We start from the raw sequence: 14,050 nt of genomic DNA, 5'->3' as shown, positions 1-14,050 counted from the left end.
ACACCCATCGTTATGAAGTGCTTTGAGCGGCTGGTCCTGGAACACCTAAAAGACTCTCTACCATCCACATTGGACCCACACCAGTTTGCCTACCGTAGCAATAGGAGCACAGAGGATGCAGTTTCCATGGCACTGCACTCTGTGCTCACTCACCTGGACAATAAGAACACTTATGCACGTATGCTGTTTGTTGACTTCAGCTCAGCATTCAACACTGTCATCCCAACCAAGTTAATAGCCAAACTTGGAGACCTGGGCATCAATACCTCAATGTGCAACTGGATTTTGGACTTCCTGACCAACAGACCCCAGAATGTTCGATCAGGATTCACCTGCTCCACATCCATCACACTTAACACTGGCGTACCACAGGGCTGTGTGCAAAGCCCGTTTCTCTACTCCCTCTTCACCTCCGACTGCAAGCCTGTGTATGGATCTAATTCCATCGTCAAGTTTGCAGACGACACCATGGTGATTGGCCTCATCAGTAACAATGATGAGACTGCCTATAGGGAGGAGATCCAGCACCTGGCCACATGGTGCACTGAAAATAACCTGCTCCTCAACACCACCAAAACGAAGGAGCTCATCGTGGACTTCAGGAAGGAGTCAAGAGGCACACACGACACCATCCACATCAATGGAATGGCTGTTGAGCGTGTCTCCAGTTTCAAGTTCCTGGGGATCCACATCTCGGCGGACATGTTGTGGAAAACCAACACCTCCAGCCTGGTCAAGAAGGCTCACCAGCGCCTCTTCTTTCTGAGGACACTGAGGAAGAATCAGCTCTCCTCGGCTATCCTGGTGAACTTCTATCGCTGCGCAATAGAAAGCATCCTGACCAACTGTGTCACAGTATGGTATGGGAGCTGCTCTGTTGCGGAGCGCAAGGCACTGCAGCGGGTGGTGAAAACTGCCCAGCGCATCACAGGGACCCCACTACCTGCCATCGAACACATCCAGAGGAAACGCTGTCTGCATTGAGCTCGCAGCATCCTTAAGGACTCCTCTCACCCAGCCCACAGACTGTTTTCTCTCCTGCCCTCCGGCAGGCGTTTCAGGTGCCTCCGGACCAGGACCAGCAGATTAAAGAACAGTTTCTTCCCCAGAGCTGTCTCTTTACTGAACTCTAACCCCCGTTGATCCACTTCCTCATATATTGTTAACTCTTCTCTCCTACCTCACATCGGCCTTATTTGCACTACTGAATTTAATTTTTTATTACAGTAACAACTGTTTACTTTTGTATCTTGCACTACCATACCTAAATTGGATTATGCTCATTTGCACTGCCGACTGTTGTTTACATTATCAATGTTTACATTAGCATTTTGCACCGTATGTCTAATTGTAATATGCAATCACTTCCACTGCACTTTTACACCTTGTTTATAGTAATAGCCATCTGTATATATATTATATTGATAGTACATATCACCTGTAAATTCTGTTTATAGTAATAGCCATCTGTATATTTATTCACTATACATATTCACCTGTAAATTCTGTTTATAGTAATAACCATCTTTCTATATATATTTATACATATATTCAGTACATATCCTTGTCCTGCACTTATTCAACCCTTGTATATCCTGCACTTGCTGCTATTGCACTTCTGGTTAGACCTAAACTGCATTTCGTTGCCCTGTACCTGTACTTGTGTAATGACAATAAAGTTGAATCTAATCTAATCTAATCTAATGTCCTGCGCTTTAGCTTCCACTCTCCGCACAAACTATTGGATGCAGCACACATTCATCTAGGTCTAACCTTTAAACATTGATATATGCTTGAACTGTTTTAGTATATCTATAGATTTTATTTTAGGCAAGTCGTGATGATTTGAGAAGGCTAAATTGATCAAACATGCTATGATCAGCCTGCCGGTCTGCCGCTGGCCGCTTGGTCGTTACTTTAAGAAAGAAATAACTTGTTTAACGAACAAAAAGTGCTCCAAACGTTTTTCAAAATTAACTTGATAAAAAAAAAAGGAAAAAAACGAAATATAATCACTTTGCCATTACATACAAAACTGAACTATTTTAATAGCTGAAACATGAGCCGTTTTGGGAGAAGGGCTCGGGTCGGACTCGGGCCGGTAATTCTGATAAGCTGTTGGACATGGGCCGGGCTAGGGCCTGAGCATCTCGGGCCAGGGCCGGGCTAGGGCCTGAATTTGAGGCCCGTGCAGGGCTCTAGCTCCACCAGCTTCCACTCACCCCCTCACCTGTTCCAGGACACTCACTCCTCACCTGTCCCAGGACACTTGCAATCCTAAAACAGAGCAAATAAACCATGCCTGTTAACAACAACAGCACAATGAATTTCCGATTGTGTCTAAAATGTGTCTAACTTAATTACTTTGTATTTTTTAAGCCCTTCCCCAACAGGCTCGTTTTTTCCAGAATAGTTCTAAAACAAGAGAAAATGGAAACACTTATGGAAAATATTTAGACAGTGGTGCAATCTTTGAAAATATTTACAACATATTTAAACATATGTAAAAATTGGTGCAGCATTAGAAAATATGATTGGATGGACACTTCATTTTCCTGGGAAACAGAGGGTGCATTTGACGTCGCTTTAGAATTACAGCAGCCTTTGTCGCGCCGCGGTGACGCAATCGGCCTTGGAATGCGGTCTTCAGAGGGCGCATCCTGAATTGGGACAGCTTACGTCGTGACGCTGTGACACAATCGCGCTTGAAATACGCCCCTTGGAGTCCACGCACTTCAGTTTGGGACAGCCCACTATGCACTTTTCGCACTTAAAATGCGCACTCCGAAGTGCGTACACTTAGCTTTGGGACACAACTATAGTTACGTCGCAGGAACATTATTTGGTACGTTGCTGCGATGTATATGGTCCGGTCCAGTTACGTCGTCACGACGTAATCTGGGTAATCTGTACAGCAGAAATTGTGGCAGTCATCAGTGCGTTAAAGTGGGTTGAAGAGGTCAGATCTGATAGGGTGATATTATGCACATATTCCTTAGCTGTCATAAAAAGCATACAGTCAATAACATCTATCAGAGAAGACCTACTGATAGAACTTTATCACAGTTTGTTAAGATTACATACATAGGGGTGGCATAGATATTCAGTTTGTTGGGTGCCAGCACACGAGGGAGTGAAAGGGAACGAAAATGCAAGCAAATGAGGCATTGCAAAAAGAAATATCAGTTCCAACACCACTTGGAAAAGGTGAGGGAAAAGCAGTAATTAAGAAGAAAGGTATTGAAATATGGCAGAGATGGTGGGAGGAAGATAAGAAAGGAAGGGGATATTATAAAATGCAAAAGTCTGTCAGCATTAAAAATTATAGAGAAAGGAACAGGCGGGAATACATTTTAATGACACGATTGAGAGTGGATCACACAGGACTGAACAGCACCTTGTTTTTAATGGGGAAAAGGAATAGTGAAAAATGTGGGGTTAAAGAAAATGCTGAGCATGTCATATTATACTGTAGATCACATGAGGTGTTTCAAAATAGGGTTCAGGTGGCAGGAAGGGAGTGGAATCTGATGGGGAAACTGGGATCAGAAGGAGAGGGAGAAGGGATAAGGAACACCAAGAAGGCATTTTTTAAAATTCCTTAAAGACACAGGGTTAATAAGCAGAATATGAGAATACTTAAAATGACCATTGTACACAGCATTGTACAGTAGGTGGCGGTATGCACTTAAAAGTTGTTTGCAATCCACCATTAACCAAGAGAAGAAGAAGTAGTAGTAGAAGAAGAAAGAACTGTTATTTTGACAGGAAAATACAACAAAGTATATCGTTTACATGTAGCGACTCTCACGCTCTCTCTCTTTGCATGTATGTGAGACAAATTAAAACAATGTTGAGCCGTGCGCCTTTACACTAGAGCAGCGGTTCTTAATCCTCCTGGTCCTCGCAACCTCCCCATTCTGCATATTTTGCTTGTCTCTCTTGTTTATCACACCTGATTCATATAACCAGCTCATTAGAAGAGAGCTCCGTGAATGAACTGTGATTCGATTGACATGTTCCCTACATAGTGTTCACTACTCTCTACTCTCTGCACACAGCAAATCGTCTGAAGTTTACTTCACTTAAGAACACAGATTTGCACACCACGGTCTGCAGTAGAGGTCTTCACGGAGGACCCAGGGTCGTGGGTCGGGTCCCAATCTATTATCAATCAATCAATCAATCAAACAAACTTTTATTACAGACTCAAGGTCCAGATTTAAAAAAAGATAGTAGACAACATATACAACCCATAGCATCTATCACAAACATAAAGAGTTACAGAATACAACAATACCAGTGTCTCCACAACTTTGACTGATACCGTGTAGTACTAACCCCTATATTTGATAAACCCAAAATAATCTCATTTTTTGAAGAATTAAGCCTGCAGATAAATCTATACATAAGATTTCGTAACAGTGCTTTAAAAGTGATCACTCTTACACTCACAAACATTTCACTTGCACTATGCCATCTAGGTCTCCGTAATAAGATTCTCATTGCATCATTATAAGCTACTTGCAACTTCTGTAGACTAGATGCTCTATAGTTACACCACAAATGAGCAGTATAAAGTGTTGTACAGTATGCTTTAAAAAGTGACACCTTCACCTCATCTGAACAAAAAACTAAATTTACGTAAAAGTATATTCGCCTGCATATACATCATACGGCGTTGTCTTTCAATATCCTCATCATCTGTCATACATTCAGTGATAAAATGTCCCAGGTATTTTACTTTCTCACACACAGTGAGACTCTTGTTAGACAACTTAAAAACTGGAAAATTGATACTTTTATCCTCCTTAGTTCTACAAATCATAACCACATTCTTAGCAGGATTATATAAAATATCATGTTCAAGACCGTAAACAGAACACATAGTTAAAAGCTGTTGAAGACCAGCACTGCTAGGACTAAACACCACAAGATCATCTGCATACATAATAAGATTCACTAACATATTCCCAATCATACAACCAGTTTTACAGACACTCAAACATTCAGAAAGCTCATCCATGTAAAGATTAAACAGAATTGGGGACAAAATCCCTCCTTGTCTCACACCATTACTAACCCCAAAAGGGGCAGAGACCTTATTGCCCCATTTTACTCGCATCATCTGGTGGCCATACCAATGAGCCAGGATTCTCACAATGTATTCTGGCACCCCTCTTTGTCTAATCTTAAAAAATAACTTGGCATGGTTAACCCGATCAAAAGCTTTAGATGCATCAATGAAACACATAAAAACTGATGAATTTTTATCTCTATACTTGTTTACTATTTCCTTTAATGCATAAATGCAGAGATCAATACCATGTTTAGCCTTAAATCCAAACTGGTTGTCAGTAGAATTAATAAACACATTTAACCTATCCAACAAAATGTTTTCCAGCACTTTAGACAGGATACTAGCCAAGGCTATAGGTCTATAATTGTCTAGGTTACCATTCCAGCTTTGTTCTTAATAACTGGTACTAAAAGAACAGACAACATTGAATCTGGTAACACACTATGAATCAATAAGCCAGTAAAACAAACAGCTAATAGAGGGGCTATCCTCTTACTTCCATGCTTAAGATGTTCAGCAGAAATATTATCTAGGCCACTAACTTTATTTTGAGATAATTTGCTTATAACTTGATCCACTTCATGTGACATAATCACTATCGGATCATTAACTTGAATATTGTCCACATTATACAATTCGTTTTGAATGCAATTAAAAAGACTACAATAATGTTGATTGCTTCAGTCTGTTGTGCTGCTGAGAGGTTTGTGATTGTAGCTCCGTGTACCTTCGCTTTTTATTGAATCTCTACCTTACTTTCACTCCCTTTTGTCTAAAGTGATAATATATAACTTAATTCCAACCATATTTCTGGTGCTATCTTTCAAACTAATCTAACTAATTTGATCGTCCGCTTTTAAAACCGCGAGTGCAGCTTGTTAGCCCGTTAGCTTGTCACTCGCGGTTCCATTTGCATTTCTATTCGCACCTATTATTATTTCTTTTTTTTTTCTCGCTCCGTTTTTCACGAGCTCATCAAACAACAGTGGTAAGTGGTAAGTTAAGTTGGTATCATTCATCAATCACGGTGAGTAATGGCTTCTTCTCCTGCTATTGTTGTTTGCACTGTTTGCCACATGTACAGTTTATCTGTCTCTGTCAGCAGCGAGGGATTCACATGTGATAAATGCAGGGAAATAGTTAGGCTGACAGCGAAGGTTTTAGAACTAGAGACACGCATCCAAACTTTAGGTGAGGATAGTAAGAATGTGAGGGCTGTAGATACTGCTTTGGATGCGACTAGCTCAGGGAGTCCTGTACATTGTTCGGTTTTGGTTGAGCCGTGCAGCAGGGCAACTGGTTGACTATGAGGCGGCCTAGTCGCGGGTCAAAACACCACTCTTCCGTTCCGATTAGAACATCAAACAGGTTCTCCCCACTCAGTGAAGCACCCACTGAGAAACCTGATGAAAGTGCTCTAGTTATTGGCGATTCTATTATACGGAACGTGAAAATAGAGACACCAGCCACCATAGTCCATTGTTTACCAGGAGCCAGAGCGCCTGACATCTTGGCAAATTTAAAAGTGCTGACTAATGCTAAACGTAAATTCAGTAAGATTGTTATCCACGTCGGCGCTAATGTTGTTCAACTTCGCCAGTCGGAGATCACTAAAAATAATGTTAAAGAGGTGCGTGAACTTGCAAGTACGATGTCAGACACTGTAATATGCTCTGGTCCGCTCCCTGCTTACCGTGGCGATGAGATTCATAGCAGACTGTCGTCACTTAATGGCTGGATGTCTAAGTGGTGCCCACAAAATAACATAGGCTTTATAGACAATTGGAAGAATTTTTGGGGCAGACCTGACCTGTTGAAAAGAGATGGTGTTCATCCCTCCTGGGGTGGTGCCGCTCTTCTCTCTAGAAATATGGCACATAGTCTTAGAGTTCGTACTTGACTAACTGGGGCCCAGGTCAGGAAGCAGACAGACTGGCTAAACCGACCGTCTGCTAGCCGCCTCACGTCACAGAAGTCAGTTAACTCTCAGCACATAGAAACTTTTTCACCTAGATATCACACTATAGAGACTGTGTCTGTTCCCCGAACTAGAAAATACAGAAAATATCCAAACCAAAGTAATAGTAACAATTTAATTGATGTTCAACAAATAAAAAACCGATATAATACAGATAAACACATGATAAAGCTTGGCTTATTGAATATTAGATCCCTTTCTTCAAAAGCACTTTTTGTAAATGATATGTTCACTGACCATGAACTAGATGTGCTTTGTCTGACAGAAACCTGGCTGAAACAAGATGATTACATTACTTTAATGAGTAATTACATTACTACACCACAAGATTACTGTTACAAAAGGTAAAGGGGGAGGTGTTGCTACAATTTATAGCAATATTTTCAGTATCTCTCAGAGGTCAGGTTTCAAGTATAATTCGTTCGAAGTAATGGTGCTTCATATAACGTTATCCAAAGAAAAAAGTATTAATGATAAATCCCCTGTGATGTTTGTACTGGCTACTGTATACAGGCCACCAGGGCACCATACAGACTTTATTAAAGAATTTTCTGATCTTCTATCGGAGTTAGTCGCAGATAGTTGCAGATAAATTCCTAATCATTGGTGATTTTAATGTCCATGTTGATAATGAAAAAGATTCGTTGGGATCAGCATTTATAGACATTCTAAACTCTATTGGTGTTAAGCAACATGTGTCAGGACCTAGTCATTGTCGAAATCATACTCTAGATTTAATACTGTCACATGGAATTGATGTCAGTGGCATTGAAATTTGGCAGCAGAGCGATGATATCTCAGATCATTATCTAGTCTCCTGTATATTCCATATAGCTAAAGCTGTAAAGCCAACTCTTGTTACAAATATGGTAGAACCATTACCTCTACCACAAAAGACTGCTTTATAAATAATCTTCCTGATTTATCTCAGTTCCTCAGCATATCCAATAGCTCAGAACAACTTGATGATGTAACAGGAACTGTGGACTCTCTCTTTTCTAGCACTTTAGATGCGGTTGCTCCTTTATGCTTAAGGAAGATTAAGGATAAGAGTCCAACACCGTGGTATAATGAGCACACTCGCACCCTAAAGAGAGCAGCCCGGAAAATGGAGCGCAGCTGGAGGAACACTAAATTAGAGGTATTTCGATTAGCTTGGCGGGAAAGTACCCTATCCTACAGAAAAGCATTAAAAACGGCTAGATCTAATTACTTTTCGTCTCTTCTAGAAGAAAACAAACATAACCCTCGGTATTTATTCAATACAGTGACTAAATTAACGAAAAATAAAGCATCAACAGGTGTTGGCATTTCCCAAGAGCATAGCAGTAATGACTTTATGAACTACTTCACTTCCAAGATCGATACCATCAGAGATAAAATTGTATCCTTGCAGCCGTCAGCTACAGTATCGCATCAGATAGCGCACTATAGATCCCCTGAGGAACAATTCCATTCATTCTCTACTGTAGGAGAGGAAGAATTGTATAAACTTGTTAAATCATCTAAACCAACAACATGTATGTTAGACCCGATTCCATCTAAACTACTAAAAGAGCTGCTTCCAGAAGTCATAGATCCTCTTTTGGCTATTATTAATTCATCATTGTTATTAGGATATGTCCCCAAAACCTTCAAATTGGCTGTTATTAAGCCTCTCATTAAAAAACCACAACTTGACCCCAAAGATCTAGTTAATTACTAATTAATAGATAATTCAAATCCCCCTTTAGTATCCTCACAATTATATTCCTTCCTAGAGAAAAATGATATATGTGAGGAATTCCAGTCAGGATTTAGATCATATCATAGTACTGAAACTGCTCTCATTAGAGTTACAAATGACCTGCTTCTATCATCTGATCGTGGTTGTATCTCTTTATTAGTTCTACTGGATCTTAGCGCTGCGTTTGACACTATCGACCACAACATTGTTTTGAATAGACTACAAAACTTTGTTGGCATTAGTGGAAGTGCCTTAGCATAGTTCAAATCATACTTATCTGACCACCATCAGTTCGTAGCAGTGAATGAAGAGGTATCATATCGATCACAAGTGCAGTATGGAGTACCTCAAGGCTCAGTACTAGGGCCGTTACTTTTCACGCTTTACATGTTACCCTTGGGAGATATTATCAGGAGACATGGTGTTAGCTTTCACTGTTATGCTGATGATACTCAGCTCTATATTTCTTCGCGGCCCGGTGAAACACACCAAATTGAGAAACTAACGGAATGCATAGTCGATATAAAAAACTGGATGACGAGTAATTTTTTACTGCTAAATTCTGAAAAAACAGAGGTGTTAATTATCGGACTAAAAACCCCACATTGTCACATCTCACAGGGGAGCACGGGAACCAGGAACGAGAAGACGAGGAATTAGCAACACGGGAGTTTAATATATAGACAGGAACACAGATCACAGGTAGGGTAGACACTTACGTAGACACTTAGGTTGACGTACAAAGACCGACAAACACTAACTGAAAGGACTGGGGTTTTAAAGACAGGACAATCAAGGAACTAAAGGAGACACACCTGGAATCAAATTAACCAATCAAGGGGAGACAGAAACTAGGTCACAGGGCACACATGGGGAGCAAAACACACACAAGACAGTCCAGGGACGTGACATTACTCCCCCCTCCCGGAAGGTGCATCCTCGCACCGTGGAACAACAGAGGGGGGGGGAAACGGGTGGGAACCATGGCGGAGGCTCAGGAGGAGGACAGACCACCGGGAGGAGGTCGGCAGACAGAGACCAGGGAGGCAACGAAGGAGGGAGGAGCCAGGGAAGAGACAGGAGGGACCCGGAGCAGGAGGAGCCTGGCCGGACCCAGGCCACAGCCATGATGATGGCCCACGGTGGAGCCGACGGAGGGAGGAGCCATGGAGGAGGAAGGAGCCCAACTGAGCCGGTGGGACGGAGCGACGAGGTGCAGCCGGAGGAGCGGAGTCCTGAGGCGATGGCGGGTCGACGCCCGACCAAGGCGGAGCCGGAGGGACGAGGGAGCCTGGTGGAGCTGGAGGATCGACGGGTGACGGTGGAGGCGAGGGAGCTAGGAGCCGAGGTGGAGCCGCTGGGTCAACGGGCCGAGGCAGAGTCCGGGCCGAGGAGGTTGGAGGCGGAGGTGAGGGATACTCCAGCCCCGGCGATGCTGGAGGATGGCAGTCCTGTGGGGCTCGCACCGTATTGATGGTGGGCTGAGGGCGAGCAGAGGGGCTGCCAGACGACAGCCGTGGAGGAGGCAGGAGCGGGTGGGAGGTGGGCATTTGCGAGGGGCCGGCACTGGGGGCGCTCTTGAAGCGCCGGACACTTGGGGCGCCTGGCAGCGCTGGAGACAGGGAGACGCTCTTGCAGCGCTGGAGACAGGGAGGCGCTCTTGCAGCTGGAGACAGGGAGGCGCCTTCTGGTGCAGGCACTGGGGGCGCTCTGGCAGCGCGGTGCTGGACGGGACCAGCGGGACTCTTGGAAGCGCCTCGTGGCGCAGGCACTGGGGGCACTGGCGAGGGGCCGGCACTGGGGGCGCCTGGCAGCGGTGCTGGACGGACCAGCGGGACTCTTGGAAGCGCCGTGGCGCAGGCACTGGGGGCGCTCTGGCAGCGCGGTGCTGGACGGGACCAGCGGGACTCTTGAAGCGCCTTCGTGGCGCAGGCACTGGGGGGCACTTGCGAGGGGCCGGCACTGGCGGGCATTTGCGAGGGGCCGACACTGGGAGGCGCCTTGCAGCGCTGGAGACAGGGAGGCGCCGCCTGGCGCAGGCACTGGGGGCGCTCTGGCAGCGCGGTGCTGGACGGGACCAGCGGGACTCTTGGAAGCGCCGTGGCACAGGCACTGGGGGCGCTCTGGCAGCGCGGTGCTGGACGGGACCAGCGGGACTCTTGGAAGCGCCGTGGCGCAGGCACTGGGGGCGCTCTGGCAGCGCGGTGCTGGACGGGACCAGCGGGGACTCTTGGAAGCGCCTTCGTGGCGCAGGCACTGGGGGGCACTGGCGAGGGGCCGGCACTGGCGGGCATTTGCGAGGGGCCGACACTGGGAGGCGCTCTTGCAGCGCGGAGACAGGGAGGCTCCTTCTTGGTGCAGGCACTGGGAGGCGCTCTGGCAGCGCGGTGCTGGGCGGGACCAGCGGGGACTCTGAAGGGCTCTTGCGAGGGCCCGGCACTGGCGGGCTTGCCATACTCTCTGCCGGCGGGCTTGCCATACTTTCTGCCGGCGGGTTTTCCTGGACCGCGAACGGCGGCTGGTGAAGGGAAACGTTGACCTCCAGATCCGTTTCCCAGTCCAGTAAATCCTCCTCCATGTCCAGCAGCCCCAGATAGATGATCAGCTCATCCTCAGCCGTGATGCAGGGGCGGAGCTCCACTCCGCTCACACCGCCCACGGTTGGCTCCCTCGCGATGGGCACCGCCGCCGCTCTCGCACCTGATCTGACGTGTTGGGCTCAACTTCCGGGCGATCTTCCGCTCAGTCGCCGGCTTCGCGCTGGCTCGCAGATCGCAGCGGCAATGGCTCTCCGTCATCGGTGGGCTCGGGCTGATGCTCCGTACCGCTGGGAGTTGGTGGGCTGGGCTCTGGGTCTGGAGTGGATCTGGCGAGATCATCCTCGGAAGAGACGGTGAGGGGTGATCCGTTTCTCACCAGCATCCACTCCACGAAGGCGGCGAAATCCTCTCGAGGACCATCCTCGGACGACAGCGCTCTGCACGCGGTGTTCAGACTTGCGTTGTAGAATGAGCAGAGCGTGCCGTCCGGGTAGCTGGTGTCATTAGCTATCATCAGGAATAGTCTGGTGTGGTCCTCGAGAGATCGTTCCCCCTGCTCCAGCAGGAGGAGGAGGAATTCGGGCCGAACATAGGGATCCATAGATGCACAACGGAAAGAAAAAACACTGGGTAAAAACGGAAACAAAACGGAGGGTACAAACACGGAGGTTACTGTATAGGTCGGTCTTTCTGTCACATCTCACAGGGGAGCACGGGAACCAGGAACGAGAAGACGAGGAATTAGCAACACGGGAGTTTAATATATAGACAGGAACACAGATCACAGGTAGGGTAGACACTTACGTAGACACTTAGGTTGACGTACAAAGACCGACAAACACTAACTGAAAGGACTGGGGTTTTAAAGACAGGACAATCAAGGAACTAAAGGAGACACACCTGGAATCAAATTAACCAATCAAGGGGAGACAGAAACTAGGTCACAGGGCACACATGGGGAGCAAAACACACACAAGACAGTCCAGGGACGTGACACACATGTAATAACCTAAAACATTATCTAACACTTGATGGCTGCTCTGTCAATTCTTCTTCATCAGTCAGGAACCTAGGTGTGCTGTTTGATAGCAATCTTTCATTTGAAAGCCATGTTTCTAGCATCTGTAAAACTGCGTTTTTTTCATCTCAAAAGCATATCTAAATTGCGACCTATGCCCTCAACGTCAAATGCAGAAATGTTAATTCATGCGTTTATGACCTCAAGGTTAGACTATTGCAATGCTTTATTGGGTGGTTGTTCTGCACACTTGATCAACAAACTACAGTTGGTCCAAAATGCAGCAGCTAGAGCCCTTACTAGAACCAGGAAGTATCACCATATTAGCCCGGTTCTGTCAACACTGCACTGGCTCCCTATCAAACATCGGATAGATTTTAAAATCTTGTTAATTACTTATAAAGCCCTGAATGGTTTAGCTCCTCAGTACTTGAGCGAGCTCTTATCACATTATAGTCCTCCACGTCCACTGCGTTCTCAAAACTCTGGCCGTTTGATAATAGAATATCAAAAACGACTGCGGGCGGCAGATCCTTTTCCTATTTAGCACCCAAACTCTGGAACAATCTACCTAACACTGTTCAGGAGGCAGACACACTCTGTCAGTTTAAATCTAGATTAAAGACCCATCTCTTTAGCCTGTCTTACACATAACACACTAATACGCTTCTCTTATTCAAATCCATTAAAGGATTGTTAGGCTGCATAGATTAGATCAACCGGAACCTGGGAACACTCCCCATAACACACAATGTACTCGTTACATCGTAAGTAGAATGGCATCTACGCTAATATTTGTCTGTTTCTTTCCTATTCTGTTTCTCAGTCCGTATCCGATCAGATGGTGGATCAGCACCAAGAGATGATGTCTACAGCCCTGATCGTCAGCGGAGACCAGGACACCCAGATGACCCCAGAGACATATCCCCAGCGAAAACCTCAATTAAAATACAATAAAACTAAAAAATATAACAAAATAACTAAAAATATAATAAAATACCTAACTACATAATACTACTATTGTTAGAAATTGCAACAAAATTAAAATAGAAATATAAACTTTTGAACTGCGGGTTTCGTCTGGTCAGAGGAGAACTGGCCCACCGACTGAGCCTGGTTTCTCCCAAGGTTTTTTTTTTTTTTTTCATTCTGTCACAGAGGGAGTTTTGGTTCCTTTCCGCTGTCGCCTCTGGCTTGCTCAGTTGGGGACACTTAATTTCTAGCGATTATCGCCGATTAGTATTACAGATACTATTTAAACTAAACTGAGCTAGACAATGACATCTCTGAATTCAATAATGAAATGCCTTTAACTGAAAATGGAGTGTTTAATCTTATCATTATACATTACTATCTTCCCAGCTGGGTTCGGGTCCAACTTTCGAATAATGGTCGGGTCCGGGTAGTACATTTAAGGCATATCTCGGGTCTGCACGGGTTCGGGTCCCACTTTCAAATAAAATACGGGTCTGGGTCGGTTCGGTTCGGTTCGGTTCTGTACGAATTTTTGGACCTATGAAGACCTCTAGTATGCAGCGTCTTCACACACAGACAAAACTTACTACAAACTTATGAAGGGTTATTTAACCACAATCATGAGATTTGCATAGAAGTCTTGCACACTTTAATGCCCTTTGAATGGGACATACACTCTTTTCGAACTGGAATCATGGCGGAATATTCTGTGATGTCCACTTCGCAGGGAACT

This window comes from Onychostoma macrolepis, chromosome 06 (genome assembly GCF_012432095.1).
Source record: "Onychostoma macrolepis isolate SWU-2019 chromosome 06, ASM1243209v1, whole genome shotgun sequence".
NCBI classification, from domain to species: domain Eukaryota; kingdom Metazoa; phylum Chordata; class Actinopteri; order Cypriniformes; family Cyprinidae; genus Onychostoma; species Onychostoma macrolepis.
The sequence above is the reverse complement of the archived record's forward strand: the minus strand, read 5'-3'. Positions refer to the sequence as shown.